The sequence below is a fragment of the Alosa sapidissima genome, chromosome 14 (assembly GCF_018492685.1).
Source record: "Alosa sapidissima isolate fAloSap1 chromosome 14, fAloSap1.pri, whole genome shotgun sequence".
Taxonomy (NCBI): domain Eukaryota; kingdom Metazoa; phylum Chordata; class Actinopteri; order Clupeiformes; family Clupeidae; genus Alosa; species Alosa sapidissima.
In genome coordinates, this window is record NC_055970.1 from 29,367,915 (window position 1) to 29,389,311 (window position 21,397).

Genomic DNA, 21,397 nt, shown 5'->3' on the forward strand with positions numbered 1-21,397 from the left:
TGGCCGTGCAGGCCTGTACCAGATGCTGGTGTGTGTGTGTGGAGACCACCCCCCTTTCTCTTACACACCCCCACCCCAGGGCACCACGGCGAGGTCAGCAAGGGTCAAAGGGCAGCCATCTTAGTGCAATGTCAAGGCTCAGTGTCAACCAGTCATGCAAAAATCCCAGCAGCTTATGATAACTGTGTGTGTGTGTGTGTGTGTGTGTGTGTGTGTGTGTGTGTGTGTGTGTGTGTGTGTGTGTGTGTGTGTGTGTGTTTGTGAAGATGATTTAGTCTGATGAGGGAAGTATTTAAACATTGTAGCATATTCATTTGTGGTGGTGTGGTGCTGCGAGTGTCGACCCAGTGCTGGTATCCAGAAACAAACCTATAGCAGGGTGACAGAGGTTAAATGGTATGACTCTCGGGGTCATCAGTGATTAGCTTCTGTCTGACTGTCTGTGTATGTTTGTTTCTCTGTGTGTGTGTGTGTTTTTGTATGTCAGATTTAGAGCCCAGCAGAGTGTCAGCAAGGATTAGAGAGGTGTTAAAATTTTAAAAATTAAAAGAGAAAATGTTTTTATTATTATTTTAAAGGGGACATTTTAAAGGAGTGGGAGTGGGTTGTCATGATAGTAGCAACTCTCAATTTGGTTTGCATCATGGTAAGCCCACATTGCATCTTTATAGTATGAAGAGTAGTTAGCCCATAGGCTGCCTCAGTGCTGAGGGAACTTAGACAGATGGCCATGTTTTTTTAATAGATCACAGCCATATCTAAAAGAAGACAGAAATGGAGGAAAAGTCCTCGTACCCTTTTTTTCTTCGGCAAGCAGAAAAGTCTGTTTGGCGTCGCCTCTCAAGTCTGCGAGTTTGCTGCAACCCATGTCCTCGCGCAACTCATAAATGATTTACGTTCAGATGGCACTTAAAATAAATTCATGATTATTTTGTGAAAGGCTTTGAATAATGATAATTTAGCTCATCGTATACAGCACAGGGAATGCAAGCATCACCATGGCGCCTTTGCCCCATAATCCACCTTACCCCCCCCCCCCCCCCCCCTTGTTTTTTGTGCTTGACTGAAAGTTGCTCATAACAGGCTGTTAAATATATAGCAGAGAGAGATAGAGTGTGTGTGTGTGTATGTGTGTGAGTGTGAGCAAGAGAGATTATGTGTGTGAGGTTGCACTATTCCTTGATGTATGCACCATGTCAGGCAGCCATTGTCTCCTGGGTAAAGAATGATAGTTCAAATACCTACCATCTCTCCCCTGGTGCTCCAAATGCTCGCCTTTGAAGTTTTTATAATCCATCTGTCATCTTCGAGCGGGGAGGGCACATGTTCTGTACTGCTCAATTACAGACTTTCCCTTTTGCCAGCTACAATGAGACAGGAAGCGAATAATATGGACGACCCAGTGAATGTGTGAGAGAGTGTGTGTATGTGTGTGAGAGAGGGGAAGAGGAAAAGCTTAAAATTCAGTATTCCCAGAATACACACACACACACACACACACACACACAGACACACACACACACACACACATGCACACACACACACACACACACACACATGCACACACACATCTCTCTCTTTCTGTCTGTGTGTGTGTGTGTGTGTGTGTGTGTGTGTATGTGTGTGTGTTTTATGTATGTTTTATGTGTCTATACACATGAACAGAGTGTGTTTGTTGTGGGTGGAAAGCCTAAACTGCTTCCTACTGTTACAATGATGAGGAATTTGATTGAATGCTTATTGTTTCAAGAGAACTGATTTTGATCATTTTCTTAAAGGAGAGAGAATCTATTTCTTTTTTTAGGGAGACCAGAGTCATGCTATTCTCATTCTGTTATCTGATAAGAATATATGTTTGATCTAAAACAGTCAGTTGAACAGAAGAAATCGTAAGTGGCAAAGAAGGAGACTAATGTGTATTTGAATTTGTTTTCTTTCTTAAGGATCTATACAGCAGGACGTTTGGTGGCTGTTTGATGTACACTCTAATGAAGTTTGTAGCTGTGTTGAGTGCTAAATTCATGATTAATTAGAGAATGCAGTGCACTCTGTTTTTTTAAGCTGGGGAGAGGGAGAGAGAGAGAAAGGGAGGGAGAAAGAAAGGGAGGGAGAGAGAGCTTCAGATGCATGTTCTTGAACAAAAAATAAATAAATAAAAGAGAAACTACAGCAGCAGGAAATGAGAAACCTGAAACATCTCTTCAGTTTCAGAGGGAAGAAAAGCCCTTAATTTTCCCCACCTTTAATAGTTTACTTTTTGCGCTGCCGTTAGATCTCTTTGTCTCACTTCTTATCTCCAGTAAAAAAGTGGAAAAAAGAAAAGCAAAAAGAGTTTCCTGGAAGATGAAAGATTGTGGCGGGTTCCTGATAAAAAAGAAATTTTACATTCTTTTGTTGTCTTTGAAACTTCAATATTTTGGGAGTAATTGTTTCAGGGGGCATTATATATCTTCATTTACGGCAACACGTTTGGCCTGTTTTTTCCTCCGAATAAAAGCAGCACCCATCTGCTTCTGGAGCCTGTCCTGGCCGCCTGCTCATCGCAAAAATAATATGCGTCCTAATGACTTCCACATATTTTGAAATCTCCCTTTTGAAATTGGTCTTGGCAGATTATTTGCAGGTACTTGAGTTGCATCTGTTTGCAATTTCGCAAATGTGGAAGACTTTAATGCCGCTCTCTTGGTCGGGAGCGAGGGGGCTATTCTAATCCCGGGGTATCACCGGCTGTCATCACAAAAGCCCTCCTCTCTGTCTCCTCTCCCTCTTTCTCTGCGTCTTTGATGGAGGCGACTTGGATAAAACAAGGCACCTATGGGCAGGAGAGAGGTCAAGGTCAAAGTGACCCGGGCTTCCTCACATAGTAGCCCGACACGTTTACCCACAAACCCCTTCTGCTGGGAACAGAGACGCCTGCTATAGGATGGGCCCTGGACGAAAAGCCAAATCATTTGAAGGCACAAACAAAGCTGAAATCACTGTGACTTCAGTCTCTTATTATTTCTAGCATGTGGCAAGCAGCTGACCATTCTAAGCTCTTTTGCCTTTTTTTCAATATATGTGGATTTTTTTTCTTCTTTTGCTCTCAAACTATAATAACTGCCTTGTTGTCCCACCCAGCATGTGAAAAAAAGGCCCTACCTCATTTCGCCTTACCCTAATTGTATAGGTGGTTACAATTACATTAATTAGATATTTCATCAAGGGTGTTTATTCAGTTTGACGGAAAAATTAAAAGCGAACTTTTAACTTCTTTTCTTTGTTTTTCTGTTTTTCATTCCTCCTTCTGCCCCCTCCCCCCTTTTTGGAGAGGTTTTGTTTTATTAGGAGTGCGGGATGGGTGATGCCAGAGGAGGAATTATGTTGAAAGTGTATGCCTTGCAACTTTCTCCCTGTTGGAAATGTTTATTTGAACAGTAAGCTCATGATTTGAATATTTGTAATCCATGCTTAAATTTACAGGCCAGATGAACTTTTTGGCACCAAATCGCAACCATAAGTAGGATTTTCTGAAAAGCTTTACAAAATTTTAAGCCATTTGCATGGCTTATCTAATTTAGAGGGAGGTGGGGGATGTGTCCCCTTTATTGTGTTATACCTTTGAAAGAAAAGTACATCGCTCAGTGCTTAATGTATATGCATACCTTGTCCTGCATTCCATGGTCATGTATGGTAGGGCCACTTAGCAGGAAACAAAAGAAAGGAAAAAAGGAGAGGGGAAAGAAAGAGAATAATGCAGAAGTACATGAGGAAGAAGAAAAAAGAAAATGTATGCAGTGGCCCCGGCACTGGAGTAGGTTTTCTTTCTTTCTTTCCCCCCCCCCCCCCCCACATACCCCACCCCCCTTTCCCCTTGTTCAATTCAAATGAGTTTACTGGGTATTGACTTCTAGCGCTGAGAGGCCACCCATCGCACAGGCTGGGCGGGCGGCTGCTGAGCGCTTTCTTAAATGATGCTAATCAGTCCGGAGGGGCCTGGCCTCCATCCCTCATCAGCTTCTTCTGTAATTCACATGTGCTGAGAACCTGAAATTAAAAGTGTCAGTGTGTGTGTCTGTGTGTGTGTGCGCGTGTGTATATATGGGGTGTGAAGGGTTTGGTTGGTGTGTGAAGTAAGTGTGTGTGTGTGTGTGTGTATAGAGGTGGGGGGAGAGAATAGTGTAAGGGGGTTAAGGAGAACCAAATTAGTGGATGGGAGCAATAACAGGAGCCGTGGCATTCTCCCGGGCTTGGCGGTGGAGAATGTCAACATGATTTAGAATCAGTCCTATTTGCTGCCTTGCTTAAATTTAGCATCTCCTGATAGTAACTAGGTGGAGGGTTTTTTTTGTGTGTCCTCTGAAGCAGGTTGTCATACTCGAACACACAGGGAGCAGGCGATGGTTGTGTGTGTGTGTGTCTCTGTGTGCTAATATGTGTGTGTGCATGAGCGCCAGTTGGATGCACAGATGAATGCGCGGTACAGCCCCCTGCCCCTTGTTGGCCTTGGCAGTTAGCAGTGTGAGAAAGCCCTCTTTTTGAGGGCATTATATAGATTAATGGCGTGGGCCTGGGGCTTCCAGCCACACCAGGGAGGCCTGCTGCCGAGCCTTGGCCTCGCCTGGGACTTGAGGGTGGACCGGGGGAGACAAGCTCAGGCCTGGCGGAGAGCAAACACAGGCTTCTGGCCTGGATCCGGGGCTCACCCGGCTCAGTGCTGGGCATCATCTGTTTGGGGGGCTTCTCATTAAAGCAGGCGACTCACTCATCCCCAGTCGACCAGCTCCATCGCCTTAGCCAAGTGAGCTGCTTGCACAAACAACACAAGCTAACGTCCCACATTACCATACACACACCAGCACACACATAATGAACCCATGAGTCACACACACACGCACACACACACACAGTATTCATGGGCATGGGCAATGAGAACAATGATACAAGGAAATACACACACACACAAACACACATCACACAAATTAACCATTATCACACACTCACATAAACATGGACACACTGCCAGTGGACCCTAGGCTAACGTGGCCTGGAAAGTAATGGAAAGAAATGGAAAGTATGTTGTGCTGCGTTGCTGCGGAGGTCTGAAATATGTTTGCTTTAATTCTATCCTCACGGTGTCCTGGGTCAAGCCTCCTCGGCATCTCCCGTTTGGGAAATGAAGGTGTGATGTAGTACATACAAAACACACTGGCACCAAGCCTGAGCTCAACATGCCTTTCTCAGGGTTGAGAGGAACAAAACTCACCCCCCCCCCCCACACACACACACACAAAAGAAACAAAAAAGAAGAAAAAAACTGAAAAACAAACAGAGATCAAGAGTGTTGTGCTAATCTAAGGTGAAATAAAAGCCTGCGCGCGTAAACAGCACATTCACCAGCACAACAGCTCCTTTGTTGTCTCCGGCTGATGGCAGCTCCCTCTCTTGCCTTTCATAACTTTACCTGCTCCGCTAAAAAGGGCACAGGCGTTAGTCGTCAACACTGGAACATGTTGAACTTAAGATTGTGCTTACCTTTTGTTAAAGCTTGCTGCCTCTGCACAGAATTGCACTGTGTGGAAGTGTGTCTGTGTGTGTGTGTGTGTGTGTGTTGATTTACTGGATCTGCAGATCCGCATCTAGTCTTTGGTGTGTGTGTGTGCGTGTGTGTTCATGTGCATGGGCTCATGTTTGTGTATCTGGCATGTATTTGCATGTGTGTATGTGTACTGGTGTGTGCGTGCGTGTGTTTGGATTGTTAAAGCAGGAGCAGCAGCTTAAATAACCTACTTTTGTCTGACAACAGCATCAGTTGTAGAGGTGCACATATGCAGAAAGCTATTTGGAAAGGCATCCTCGTGGCTGTCAGCTTTTATTATGCGGGAAGGTGTCATGTTTGTAACGAAGCTGAGTGCAGATGGCAGAGTGGAAGAAATGGATCACTAATTTTAACAATGATTAATGAACAGAGATGGAAAATGAATTACGGTTGACTATTGGAGGCAAGGAATATTTTCTGTGAAAATGTTAACTTCGGCTGCCAGGCTGGTGTGGGGCTGGAAAATGAGGAAAGGAGGGAGGGAAGGGGGGATAAAGGGAGGGGGGTGGGAGAGCGAGAGAGAGAGAGAGAGAGAGAGAGAATGGGAGGATGTTTCCTTTTCTTTCTTTTTTTTACATCTTTAGCAAAGTCAACACTTCACTGCTTTTGCCTATTACTTTAGCATCTAACCCAGCCCCAACAATGCCTCCGCCACCCATTGTTTTTATTGTTCTGTTTTAGCATGGCTCCTGTCTGCAGTGTACTATCACCAGAGTAACATGGTGCTTTTAAAAGGCAAACACCGCAAATGGTCATCTGTTCAAACATGCTATCTGCCTGTATCACACATGCGCTTGGGGGGGGGGGGGATGGGGGGTTATCTGCCTAAAACCACAGGGGCGTCAGCAGCACTGAGACAACAACAGGAGGATGCTCGCCCTCCGGACTCCATCAATAATATCAGCGTTAGTGAGTTGTCCTGTCCAGACGCTGAGCGTACGCTTGTCTGTCCGTCTTGTGCAGAAGCAGAGTTCTCTGAGGGAGGAAGATGGATCTGCTGCCTTGACCAGATCCTCGCCTCACCCCCAGAGAAACGCTAGAGTGTGTGAAGTAGAGTGAGCTCAGACTGAAAGTGTTATAGAGAAGACAAAGCTTGTTGTGAGGACCTACACCCACCAATGTTTTTGTATTTTCTTTTTTTCATAGCTTTCCCCGGCTTCATGTTGCATCACTCTTTCTTGACAAAGCAGGTGGGTGTGCTTTTTTTTTGTTGAGTTTCTAGCATAATAGATATACGTCAAGTGTTTTGAATTTAATTATGCTCCTGATGGGAAATAGTTAAGACAGTGGGGGGGAAACAGAAGAGCACACACACACACACACACACACACACACACATACACACAATAACAACTTGAGGAAACAATGAGAGCATGCACGAAAAGCGAGCTCAGGTTACCAGGCATATGCTAAGCACTCGCACAACATACACAATGCCTTTGGTGAACAAGGTAGGGGAAAAGCTCCTGGGATCCAATTTGGAATGTGACTTAAGGCAAGCACGCCTTTCTGTGTGTGTGTGTGTGTGTGAGTGTGTGTGTGTGTATGTATGTGTGTAGGTGTGTTTAGGCAGGAAATAAAAAAAAAGTGTTTTGTGTCTACTAGTGAGTGTGATCGGTGTGAGAATATGTGGGTGTACGCACATGTGAATGTGTGTGTGTCTGTGTGTGTGTGTGTGTGTGTGTTCCACTATTGAAATAGTAATGGTGATTAGAATTCCCCCTTGTAGGCTCCAGGGGTGGCCTTCTTTGAGCCCCACATCTGCACCCCTTCTCTCTCTCTCTCTCTCCCTCTCCCTCTTTCTCTCCCTCTCTCTCTCTCTCTCTCTCTTTCTCCTCTCTTTCACTCTGTCTCTCTGGGAGGGCTCGGCTGACGGGCTTACGTGCTACTTTAAAGGGAGGGAGGCGGTCTAGTTCACATAGTTTATGCCGGCCTGATTATTTGTCCTGCATGGAGAGGGGGCCTTTTAAAGCGGGATCGGGTAACACTCGGGGCTTTGTAGGTTGGTGTCCGCCTCTGCTCCCCTCAGCCCCCCTTTTATCATTTGGTAATGGTCAGTGTGTCTGTTCTGGTTACAAAGAAAATAAACGTGTATGTGAATGTGCCTGTGCTGAAGTATTTGAGTGTGTGTGTGTGTGTGTGTGTGTGTGTGAGCGTGCCCAGCAGAGTTTGGGAAAAGGAAAAATGAGACTGTTCCTACGCGCACATGTGTGTTGGTTGTTCATTAGGTGGCATTGCACTCTACAAATGTGTGATTTGTGTCTGAGCACACATATTTAGCTTTAAAGGGAGGATAGAGATGGTTCTAGTTATTAGGCTATGAAACGCAGAGTGGGTAACATGGCGAGGACTTCAAGGACAGCGCCAGTGATAAGAGCATAGAAATGAAGGGAGTCAGTGTTGAACAAAGTGAAGCTAGTGTCTTTGAATTGGATAAGCGGCGCTTCTTTCTCAGGTCATCACCAAGCATCATGTGAAACAAACACCCCCGTCACCCTGCATGCACCTGTTTCCAATGGAACACACTGATCCAGTGTGTTTATTTATCAAACAGAGATGACTAAAGATAAGGGGGCGGCAGGAGGGGAAGAGAAAACGAGTGGAGTGGAGAAAAGCAACAGCCATCTCAGAAGATGCCTCGCTTCTTGTCAGTCGGACAGTTGTGAGCGTGCACGCTGCCGTTTTTGAAGCTGCAATTACAGGTATATCAGAAACATCACGGTGGTGTGTGTGTCTGTGTGTGTGTGTGTGTGGCGTAGGCTGTGTTTGTTTACAGGCTCTTGTCTACCCCTGTGCGTGAACCTGTCTCTGTTCTCTCAGCGCCGCACACTTGACGCGTCAGGGCTGGTGGTATGGATGGCTGGCGTGCCGATTGATCACGCACTTGAAAAAAAAAAGAGAGAGAGAGAGAAAGAGGATATTAAAGATGTCTGTCACGCTCCCCCCTCCCCGTTCTCCTCCACAAAACAAGTGGATGTGAACTTTTCAGCCGAACACTGTCACCTCCCCTAATCAGGAAGTGAAATCTGTATCGCAGCCCGTTTCGCTCTCGACACCCCCCCACCCTCCCAAACAAACACACACGAACACCCCTTCTCCCTGCAGCCTGGCCCCCACTTTGAAAGTTGAAACAAAGAAAATAAATAAGTGAACAAATAAATAAATAAAAATAGGAAAGAGCAGGAAAAAGGGGAAAAACGAAAAAGAACAATCCTGCTGGAAGTAATGTGATTTCCAAATAAACGCCCGCCTGTCAGAAGCAGGAGACACATTTACTTCCTCAATGTAGCTCAAGGAGACAATTAGCAAACAGAGGTGACACGGTAAACAGGTGCACCCATTATTCCAGGAGCTGCTGGCGATATATCCCCATCGCCGAGACTGATGGGGGATCATGTGACAGGAGGGCTGAATTATCTGTCTGCATCAGGGCTCGACTGATTGGGTCTGCCTGTCTGTACTCCCCAACATCTTAAAAAGAGACAGACAGAGAGAGAGAGAGAGAGAGGAAAAGGAAGAGAGAGCAAAGAGGGGTGGTTTAACACTTTTCTTTGCCAGTTATTTCTTTCGTTCTTTCTTTCGTTCTTTCTTTCTTTCTTTCTTTTGTCTTTGTTCCTGTCCTCTCCTTTTTTTTAAAGTGAATAATTATTAACACATTTTCTGTTGGACTGCAGCTACCACTTAATTCATAATAGGCCACAGTCCTATGTGCCAGGTCAAGCCGGTTTGTGGAAATTGATTGCTTGTAAAGTGCTAATCAATGAAAACCTTTTCTCTGGAAGCAGGCAAATGCTATAACATTTTATTAAGAATAGTGAGGAGCCCGTGCAGGGCCCGGCTCCATGTGACAGCTGTCAGGCAGTGCCTGCCAAACCAAGAGGTCAAACCCGTAGACAGGCTTCATTTGAGGAATCTCGCAGGCTTTATCCGAAGGTTATCCCCACAGGTACTGTTCACATTTTCTATGTGCCGCACCCCCGCATCGACTGTGCGCCATTCCCCTCCTGCTGCTTGCAATGCAATACTTTCTTTGAGTCTGTTCCAGTAATCTAATACGTTTTTTGATCTGAAAATGACTCGTAATTTTGTGTCATCTCGTGGCAAGAAAAGGGCAAAGACCTATCAAAGGGTTTTTGGGCACCTTTGTGATTTTGTACACCTTTATAATGGGTTAGTAATCTTGAGAGATTAATCATAGGTGTACTGTATGTTGAGAACAAACAATTTGGAGCATCACAAACTGTATTAGAATGTAAAGGGTGCCAAAACCTAATAACGCCCCTTTATTCCACAAAACTTCATTACTTCAGTTTATTTAAACATTTAGTTTTTTTTGTTTTTTATTTTTCTATATTTTTGAACGATAAAAAACTAAACACACAATTAGGATACTTAGCCTCAAAAACAGGGTGTTATTTTTATTTTGAAAAACTCTTATTCTATAGGCACTAATGAAGTCACTTCATCTTGTTACATTGTTTAAATCCCCTAATGATTGACATCTTATTGGCACTGTCTGCCTGTTACAGTTTAGGCAGCATTAGCTGGAGTGGCAGCAGTCTTGGTAGGAGTTAATGATAATAATTATTTAGCATTTTTTATTGCAGGATAATTATTTAAGAGGTTCATGTAGTCATCAGTGTAATCAGTAAAGAGCGATTACACAGAATCCACAGGCACAGATGGTTTCTGTTGTGTTATTGTGTTATTTTTTCCACATTAAAGTAGTACACTTCATATCAGCCCCTGGAAGAGGACAATCGGAAGGGCAAATGACAAAATTATAATCGCTTCTTCAGAAAAAGAAAAGGAAAAGAAAAAAAACATAATTAGGACTTTTTTTTTGGTTTCGGGTGCTAAAACTCGCTTAATCAATTGAACCTACGTAATTGTTCATTAAAAAAAAAAAAGACAAAGCCCACTTCAACAAACTGACCCTTTGACTTTGTCCATTAGCGTAGAATGTGTTGCCTTGGTTGTTCGCACGCAATGGAAACAATAAGGTCAGCGGTTTTGTCATTTTGTTCTTTCGGGATGTGCCTAAGCGCTCTCTGGTTGGTCGTCCAGGGTGGCGGTTGTCTACAACCCTTTTTTGAATCATTACCGTTTTTTTTTTTATTGTACACAACCAGCGAGCAAGAAAAAGGCTCTCGCTTTCCAGGGTCGGAGGGATCGGAACACGGAGGCTGTTGCCCTACATTCCTGACTAATTGTATAATTGGAAAAAGCGCTCCAAATGAGCGGCCCCCTTTCGCGAGGCTGATCTTCCCAGCACTTCCCCCCTTCAAAGCAAATCACAAAAGAGCATTTTGGGAATAATAATAATTTCAAAAAGCGTCCATTATTAATCTCAAGCTCTCCTACCCCACCACCATATCCAACAACATGACGATTCCTCAGAGTGGATTCTGCCCACTGACACATCCATTACTGGTCTTTGGCTTCCAAGATACTCCAGGTGTCCTGCAAGGAAAAGTCGCTCTTGGGAGGAACTTTTGAAATTGTTGCTTCTCTGTCACATTAACTGATGATCTACCTGTGAGCTGTCTTTGCGTTCATATTTTACAGTTACGCCCATGCTCATGGTCGAATTGGATTTCTCAGATTTATGGTCCTGTGCGCGCTCCCCTCTTCATTTCCATGGATACAGAGGGTTGCCAGGATGATTTCTGAGGTCGACGGCTCTAACGGGATTCCAAAGTGCAGTTAAAACGAATCCGTTAATTAACCCTATTGATCAGTCAAAAAATAGAGGCAAATGCGATTTGCATACACAGAGCGTGATCAATGCATTAAATGATTTTTCTTTTTTTCAAAATCAGATTTCCTCCCTTTTCAAAGTGAGACAGAGAGTTCAGCCTAATGCAGATCGATCCCGAGTTGTGCCGACAAGAATACAAAGCATTTTATTAAGCACCAAAGGGTGAAACATATGAGGAACCATTTGATCTGGAAGTTCAATACTGTACTTTGAATATGTAACTTTTGTGCCTCCTCAAAGTTCCCCTCATATGTCTCAAATGTCTGTCCTTGTTCCATTATATGTATTCAAACAACAATACCAACAGAAACATAAACAAAAAGCAATAATGAACCCTCCATTTCTGTGTGCAAACATCAGTCTTGGGCATTAAGTAATGGTCTAATTGTTAGCTAAATTGAACAAGTATTATTAATAAGGTGATATTTCTTCAGGCGAAAGGAAATCTGTTCCTTTTTTCCTAAGTGAGTCACAAACAACAACAACAACAACAACAAAAACAACAACTGAATAGAAGGAGGAGAGACTGCGCGAGGGAGAGAGAGTGAGAAGAAAAAAAAACAAAGGTGTTTAAAAAAGCAATATGCTGCTTTTTCTCAAGAGCGTCTTATTATAACATATTGATTTATAAGGCTTTAAACGTGATCCACCAGTCAAGGGCAGATGAAAAAGGGAGAGCACAGGAGAGGAGGTGGGGGAGAGAGAGTGGGAGAGATAGAGATGAGGTAGAGAGAGATGGCTATACTGGGACGCAGTGGCAGTCACTGGGTGCTGGAGAAAGCCCTGTACTGAATAGTTTTGGAACACAAAAGGGTAATTGTTTTAGCCCAGATGTTGCTTTCGCACAACAAGCAGGATACAATGTTCCTACTGAGCTGATGAGCCCAATCAGTGAAATGATTAAAAATTGATTTTGTCCCTGTAATTACAGTATGTAAACTACTTAGCCAGGATTGCAAAGGAAGTGATTTTCTAATTACGTATATACTCTGGTGTCTAATGATTGGTTTTTTGAAGTAATGAAGAGAGGGTCCTAACGACTCCTCTGTGTTCTGTTGTTTAAGGGGGGGGGGAGGAAGAGAGAGCGAGAGAGATGGAGACAGAAGAAAAAGGAGAGAGAGAGAGAGAATGGGCATGTGAGGGAAAGAGAGAGAGAGAGACCATCGTTAGGGCAGAGGTAGCGTGGAGACAAAGAGCAGAAATTGAATTTTGGCCACTGTGTAAAGCACACGGATCTGTTTGTTAACATGCGATCTGTGGACGCTAATGGTGGTCGTGACTTGTGTGGGGTCACCAGTCTGACAATCTGGACCCTTCAATTAAATCCCCCAGGGATTGTGATTACCCCCCCCCCCCCAACACATACACACACACCACACACACACGCACACACACATGGACACACACACACAGACACACACACAACACACACACACACACAAACACACATGGATACTGTATGCGGGCATATGTGAAAGAGAGAATGAAAAAGATTTTTATGTTTACTTTTGCCACTGAGGACTAAGCACATTGTCTATGTGCATTCAACACCTAATCCGTTCGTCTCACCTCAAAATGTGTGCGCTATGTATAGCCACTCACAATGCACATGTGAGCTACAGTATGGAGCTGGGAGAGCGGGCAGGTTGAGAGTGCCGTCCTTCATGGGAAAAGGGGAAGTGCTGCTCTAGTTCTGCAATCCCTCCTCTCCCACTCTCACGCAGCGTCTTCCTCCGCCACATCATTTACTCCCTCAATCCCTTACTCTTAGTTATTTGATTTTATTTAAAAAAAAAATCTGGATGGCTTCAGTTGAACTTGGCTTTGAACTTGTAGTGCACGCGGTGCTTTTGGAGTGATATACGGAGGCAGTTTGCAATGTGTGTCATTCCCTCTAAAAATAGGGAGTGGAGTGAAATCTCTGGGGCGCTGACAGTAGGGCAGGGAGGTGGAGGGAGCGAGGGCCCTGAGAGCTCCAGAGAGCTGCCTGCCTGCCGCACACACACTGACATCCACAAGGCCTCCTCCTCCTCACCCCCCAAACATAAATAAGACGGGAGCGCCACGGCCATCCTGCCCCTTACATTCGACAGCAGCAGATTAGAGTAATCTGATAACGAAGGGGGCATTCTCTGCGGCGAACAGGACGGAAAAAAGAAAGCAAACAAACTCGAATTCCCCACAATCGGAAGCGACACTCACGCAGCTCGGCATTGTGGGAGGATTCTGGAGGAGGGCTGGAAGGGGGGGGGGGGGTAGTTGGGTGAGGTGGTGGTGGTGGTGGGTGGGTGGGTATGGTGTGACACAAATCCAGATCCATTACGACTGAGGAGAACTTGGGGAAGACATAGAAGAGTGAAAGACAAAGAGAGAAAGCGACAGAGAGAGGGGGAGAGAGACAGAGAGAGAGAGAGGGGGAGAGAGACAGAGGGAGAGAGAAGTAGCTTGTCAGAAAAGCAAAAAAAGAGTCACTCAAGCTTTGAAAGGCTGCCAGCATCAAACTGTACTTTTCAGACATAGTTGATTGGGAGAGAAGCTGATAGCGCAGCACAGCCTATCCCTTTTAATAATTCATTTAGTTAGGCTATGATCTATCATTTTGTACCTTTTGACATGCGATATTGAAATTTAATATTGCATCAATACAAATGATGTATTGCCAGTCAGTGCGGGGGAAGTGGATGGCAAAGAGATCTTTGGATGTCGTACAGTTTTCTCCTTCTCCTTTCAAAGACACATTGTGCTCCAGCACAAAAGCAGATTGGGAGGCCTCCTTGTCTTCTGCAGCTTTGATATGTATGTTTCCTTTTTTAAACAACATTTTTAAAGATTCTGGGAGAATTCCTCTCTTCCATACCAAAGGCTCTGAAGCCGTATGTTTGAGTGTGTGTGTGTGTGTGAGGTAAAGGAAAATAGAAGGACCATGACAGTGATGTTAAGGGGTGTTTGAAGGGAATATGTCACAGCTGGCTTTTATAGAATATTTAGGCTGAAAATCCCAGGAAAAGGAAAAAAGTCTGCCTTGTTTTTGTAAAACGCTATCTATATCAAGCCATGAATATTGTCACTGGACAGATTTCAAAATCTTTGAATTGATGACACATTGACGTGGCCTTAAAATTCAGTTTGCTCTCACCAGCTCCATTCTCTTTTATTATAAATCTGTTGTGCTAAATTCTGGAACCTTCCGGCTTCCTCTATAAGCTCACTGACAATTCGCTATTCGCTTCTTTTTTTTGTCTTTCGTCTGTCTAATTGTGCATCATTCAGGTATTTAGGGACATGACGTATTTTAGGGCTATGAATCCAATCTCGCCTGAAATCTTTGTCTGTATGAGCTGTGATTTCTGACACTCCATGGCCTCACGCTGTATGCTGGTGTTAATGATTTCCTATGTGTGTGATTTCGATGTCGCTCCTCTCGGAGACAAACCTGTGAGTGTCATTAACACAGTGTTTGTCTCGAGCCCCAGGTCTCTCCCAGTGGTCTACAGATGTCACTGACTAGCAAGCCGGGGGGGAGGGGGGGGGGGCAGGAAAGCTCCTTGAGCGTTGCCCAGTGTCTTCATGACACACAGGTGAAGATGTTCTCTGAAGCTCTCTGTGACCCACCCTGAAGTCCATTCACGCGCTGTGGTGAATGTTCCCTTTCTGCTCGCCTTGCTGTGGCCATGCCAACGCCAGCCCGACGCAGCGGACCTGTGTCATGTCCGTAGCACAGGTGCTGGAGAGCTCCAGCCGTGGTCAGTTGATGGCCGGTGTCAGTCTTTATTAGTGTCCCAGTGGGAGACCTGCCCCGGCCTGTGAGGGAGTCTGTTGTGGGGGCGACGTCTTGGTGGGTGGGTGCATCTGTGTCTGATGAGTGGTATCCATCATCCCTCTGCACAGTGGCTCATGTGGCTGGAGAGATCCCTGATGTCCAGCTGTTAGGCAGCACTCAGGGTGGGGCTGAGAAAAGGGGTGGTGGTGGTAAAGAGGGGGGTGTCATAGTTGAAGGGTGACAGTGGAACGTACAGTTCTTGGCACGTGTCTGTCTTTGTGTGTGCAATGATGTGACTGTAATTCTCGGCTAAAATACTGGGGGGGGGGGGGTTGGTTTGTTGGAGCACTTCATATTTCACTGTTCGACTGGAGGGAACAAATGAAGATTGATTCTGGAGAAATGACTGAAATGTATCGCATACATAACCATGCATTATCGTTTATTCACATGTGACATATACTCACACATATATGCATATGCGTAATCAAACATCCACACATATTTGCGTGAGGGCTCACATATTATTAAAGCCATGCAATGTAATTGCGTTTGATCTGGCATAAGCACAAAATTCAGTCCATCTCCCATGTGAAGATGGCAGCCATGATGGACGAGCACATTAGCGGCAGGGACAACATTAGATTTGCTCAAAATTATTGATCTTTTGTTTGCGAGCCAAGTCGACAATAAATAACCGAATAAGAGAGACGTGACTCATTATCGCTGTGCCAACTGACAGACCTCTATCAAAACAACTCTCCTACCTCGGGCCTCCGCCCCCTCCGGCATCCTCCCCAGCCAATCAGGATGCAATTTTATCTCCTTTTAATTCCTGCACTTTCATAGCCAATCTCCCCCCTCCCTCTTTTTTTAAAACTGAAGGCCCCTCTGTCACTATCTGATTCCCTTAAAATTTTAATCCCGCTCCGATAACCTGTATTATTCCATATTTTACATCCACGCACTGGGAAGCTCTCTGTTTTATTCCCACCTTCTTAGTGGAAAAAATCCTTTTATCACACAATGGGTAATTTATATCCATTACCAACGTTTTCAATCCTTTTCAGAGCTGCTGTCAGTGCCTTTGGCACCCTCATGATTAATGTGATCTAATAATAGTGTGCCATTATATTTCCTTTAGTAAAACATGTACCAACATCCTATTCAGCTCCACCAAATTCATAGCCTCTTAGAAGGTTTCTCCTTTTTGCAGCTGAAAGACAAGATTGCTATTTTCTTTCAGGAGGTGATTGTTGAGGGGTATCCAAAAGTGTTGGGGTATTTTTTTGCATTGAGTGAGTTTTTTGTTTGTTGTTGTTTTGTGTGTCTGTTTGTGTTTATGTGTGGATCGTGTGGATGTGAGTCACTGTCTGAAGGTTAATCTCCCTCCCCCTTTTATGCTTTTGTCTTATTCCTGTTTTGCCTTGCAAACCCAGAAAGCATTAGTATTTTCTGTAATCTGTAAAATATATTCTAGGATGAAAACATATTTTCTGAATCCCCCCACCCCCATAACATCTTTATCCTTAAATGCATGCCTCAAGAGTATTAATTCCATGTACTGTGTTAATATAAAGGTGAGCTTCCCCTAAGCTAAACCCCTAGAGATGCCATAATGAAGGCAGTCTTCTGGCTCATATGCACATTTACATTTTATTTACGCTTGCACTGTTGGCCAAAACATGTCTAGGGACAAAATACGAGATACATTCAAATGCAGCATTTGCATACAATATCACTGAAATCACATACACCAGCGAGACAGTTCCCTTTACATCATGAATAAGTGTATGAGACAGATCTTTTAGATAGCTTAACCCCATAATGTAATTATCTCTGTCACCAGATAACTTTGATAGGAGTGTGTTGTTCTCCATACAGGATTGTGCTCTATATATATATATATATATATGTGTGTGTGTGTGTGTGTGTGTGTGTGTGTGTGTGTGTGAGCATGTTTATGTGTATGTGTGCTCATGTACGTAAGTACATGGATATGTTTCATTAGCACATAGTCCAATTAGTTTGTGTGGATGTATTCAGGATTGAGCGATTATGTGTCTTGCTGATGCAAACATGTGAGTATACCTTCTGTGTGCACCAGTGTGTGTGTGTGCCCGTGTGTGCAAGCCATGGGCTGGGTGAGGGTTCTGGCTCCCCGTGGTGTGAGTCTGGGATTTGGGGGCTGCAGATTGGTTCAGGGGTGGACTGGGCTGTGGGCCCGGTGAGACGAACTGTCTGATCCAGTCAGCACCACATGGGGGCACGTTTCAGAGGCCCCCTCCAAAAGCAGAATTAACCCTTGCCGTGCTCTCTCACTGGCATCCAGCATGAACAGGTGGCCACACCAAACATAGGCATCAATTTACTCTTGACTTCTCCCAGTGTGTGTGTGTGTGTGTGTGTGTGTGTGTGTGTGTGTGTGTGTGCTGGTACATGGTTTGGAAGGAATAAGATCACTCACTCGATGTGTGTGTGTATTTGTGTGTGTTTGTGTGTGTGTTTAAGAGAGAGAAAATGAGAGAGATGGATAAATACACAGAGAGAAAAATAGGCTACAATAGGATAAGAAAAACAAGATTCTTATGTGTTCAAAACGTGTGTAGCTGTGAGCCTGTGTGGTGTGTGTGTGTGTGTGTGCATGCATGTTTGTGTGGATGTATCTGTGTGTGTGTGTGTGTGTGTGTGTGTGAGTGAGTGTATGCCTTGGTTTTGTTTATTACCCGTGTGGTTGGTGGTAAGGACCAGCTTGTGGAGGGTCCCACCGCTGTGTGAAATTGACATCAGATGGTCGTGATGACTAGAACAATATCACATCCAGTCTTCATTTAGCAAAGGGCAGCTGACCCCAGAGTCAAACCACACTCAGGCCCCCACGCAGTCTGCACCAGGCACAGCTGTCAACACTTTACATCAAACATCCAGCCTCTCTCTCTCTCCCTCCCTCCCTCTCTCTCTTTCTCTCTCTCTCTCCCCCCTTCTCTCTCTCTTTGCAGTAGTGTCTATCTCAGCCCATTACTGATAACTTCTGTCGAATGGCTTTTCTGTGTTTTTTTCTCTCTTCGGGATTTCTCCATGACATATTAGGTTTCCAAAGATAGAAAGCAAAACCGAGCCGAACCGAGTCGATCCATTGCAAAGCCCAAACAATGTGTGGCCTGACTCACACACGTTTGGCCCCCATCCCCTCTCAACCCTGGCAATCCTGCAACTGTTGTATTCTGACTCCAGGAGTTTTGATAGCTGTGGTCATCTCAGACATGTCAAGATCAAACGTTCCGCATTACACAATACAGGAGTGCATTTCTGTGGGGCTTTTTGTTGAAGAAAAGATGGAGAAATAAACAGAAAGACATGCTGATAAACAGAGAGTAGGAGGATGTTTCTTTTTTATTCTGCGTCAGCGTGTTCTCTCTGTCTGATTAAATTCCCGGTGAAAAAAAATGCACCGGCAGTAAATACAGAAATGTTTGTAGCAGGCAAGCGCTGTCCCATAATTTGTGACATGCAGATTTTGTGCGAATCATTTTTTTTTTTGAACTTTTAATGTGCTCCTGGGTTTGCCTTGGGAACACAGCTTAAGAGCAAGATGTGTACTTCGCAAATGAAAAGAAGACTGGGATAGGATGCGATCATCTCTAAACCCCATGGGGTCCACAGCGAGAGACGGGACTGGAGTGGACGAGGGAGGGGGCAGCCAGAGAGGAGATTGGGCAGAGCCACAGAGGTGAACAAGTGTTACAGGGAAGGTGAGCCACACACTCCACCACCTGCCTCCTCGCTTTACCTCTCTCTATCCCTCTATCCCTCCCTCCGTCATTCCCCCATTAGCTCTCCCTCTTTAACTGGGGAAAGCCTTCAGGGGAGGAGGAGGAGGAGGTGGTGGGTGAATGGAGGTGGTGGGGGCAATGAGCTCAGCACTTTCCTTCTACGGCCTAGACCAGAGGAGAGCAGAGCTTAGCAGACTGTCTGAGCGAGTGCGTCAGACTGAGAGAGAGAGAGAGAGCGTAAGAGAGAGAGAGGGGAGTGAGTGCGTAAGAGAGAGGGGGGGGGGTGAGTGTGTATGAGAGAGAGGGAGAGCGTGCGTACGAGAGAGAGAGGGGGGGAATGAGTGCATAAGTGAGAGAGAGAGAGAGAGAGAGAGGCAGAGAGTATTCTCTTGTGTGTGAATAAGCCTTGAGTCGTGTCAGGCATGCCCGCGCGCCTGGTGCCACCACCGCCACCGCCGCTAATTCTCATGATGCAATCCATATGGGGTGATGACCACGCTCACTACCGCCAGCGCCATTACCATGATGACCAGTTTGTCTCATCTGTCCCCATATGCACGTGTAAACACACAGAAGCCAGCGCACGCCCGCGCGCCTGCCTGCCCACCCGCCCGCATGTTCTCTCTCACTGCCCGCTCCTGCCCCTGCTCAAGCTGACGCTCACGCTGCCTGTCCGATCCAATCCTGTGAGCGGGAGCTGTGAGGTCTCGCCCACTCTGTTGCATACACATCCCACGAGCGCACGGGAGAGGTCAGCAGAGTGTGAGGAATCTGAAAGCGAGGTGTGCTCCTGCCACTGACCCCTTGACCCTGAGGTCAGAAGGAGAGATATGGAAAGATGCAGGCTGGTCAGAGGAGTAGCAGGGAGGGGTGATGGCCTTAAACTGCCCAACCCTGGAGGACATCACAGCGGGCGGTTAGGTGGTGTTGCTGGGAGGTGTGTGTGAGTTTGTATGTGTGGTGGTGTTGGTGGGGGGGGTGGTGTGTTAAGGGCGTGTGGAGGAAATGCTGCCCACAACGTCTGGCCAACGTTCGCTCACCTAGCAGCTATTTCTAACTGGGCCGCCGAAATGCCCTCGGCAGCTGCAGGGGAATATGTTGGGGAGGTGAGGGTGAAAATCTCACACTCATCTGCTGATGGCATGTTCAGGGAAAAAAGAGTCCTATCCCCCTGCATGTTGATTTATATCTATTTATATTAAAGTCAAGATAGCCTGTGAGCTTGACACCTAAATGCAGTGGTGTGATTGAGGTTTTTCCCCCCTCGCTCTCACCCCCCCCACCACCACCTAAACTGGGAAAGATGACGTGAAGTGAATATGTGTCATAATTCGGAGAAGAGTGGGAAGATCTTCACGGTATGTCTGTGTGTGTCCGTGTGAGAAAGTGAGTGAGCGTGTGCATGACTGTGTGTGAGAGTTAAAAGAAAAAGTTCAAGTTCAAGCAGAAGAGAGAGACATCATTTGAAATGTGCGTATATATGTATATATATATATATATATATATATATATTGCAAATGCACATGGCTAATTGCTCGTATAATAATGTTCATGGAGTATTCTGTAGCGCATATTGTGAGGAGAGGCAGTGGTGAGGGAGCATATGCCTTGTCATAACCCTGTCATGTGACCTGCCATCTGACCCGGGCCATCTAGCTCGGGGCCTGGGCTGAAACCGAAGCCGGGCAGATTTGATTCATCCTTAGGAAGCGCTCGGGCCCAGGCCACTGCATAGCCGCAGATCAATCTCCGAGATGGAGAGAGGCAGCCGGTGGGCAGGGATGGTGGCGCTATCGATTTGTCAAAGAAATACAGCGTTTGGCTTAAACGTCCGCAGAAAACCCAGCTGTCACAGGTCGGACTCGGTGACATTTACCCACACACACCCACACCCACACACACCCCCACGCCAACACACACAAACACACAGCAACACACACATACACATACACACACACACACTGAGAGTTTTTAAAAGCTATCATATTCCTTTATTGTGAGTGGCTGGGAGAGGCTCACTTATGGAGGGTATTTTTCACATTGAGCCACATCGAGCTGCCCCTCCTCCTTTACAGGAGTGCGCACCTGGCACCGAGACAGGAAGCAGGGAGCCGCGAGGAGCAGCGAGGAGCAGGGGATTGTGGGCCATAAAAGGGATAGTTTAACAATTGATCGGAGGAGCAGTGGTGGAAATGGCAGCTGTAAATCAATTTTATCTCCCAGCCTCTAAAGAGTGTTTTCTAATGAGTTTAATGTCACATAATGACCAAATTCCTCCATTTAAGAGATGCCCTCAAGGTGTTCTGAAGAGATAGATGTCGTCTGGCGACATTAAACCACCCTGACCCAACAGTGAAAGAGAGCACCCCCACCCCACCCCCCCATTCCGAACACCCTTCCCTGTTGGTAGTGCGGAATGCGTGTTTTATAAAATAATGGAAGGTGGACGTGTGATCATGGCGAGCGTAGCAGAGATGCCGGTCCACTCCCAGTGAAAAGGCAGAATGACCCATCACTAATGTGCT

The 21,397-nt window shown here is 45.5% G+C and overlaps 1 protein-coding gene across 5 annotated transcripts in view; it reads left to right on the plus strand.

The window, feature by feature from the left end:
* Positions 1-21,397, plus strand: part of znf536 (zinc finger protein 536) — a 160,025-nt gene that overhangs the window by 12,971 nt on the left and 125,657 nt on the right. For 2 of the 5 annotated variants that reach the window (XM_042061669.1, XM_042061666.1), the window contains exon 2: positions 6,725-6,768. The exons of 2 other annotated variants lie outside the window; for them this stretch is intronic. The gene's annotated coding sequence lies outside the window, so the exon portion shown is untranslated. Of the gene's footprint in view, positions 1-6,724; positions 6,769-8,132; positions 8,281-21,397 lie in introns of all 5 variants that reach the window. One more of the 5 variants, XM_042061667.1, reaches the window with a different exon arrangement.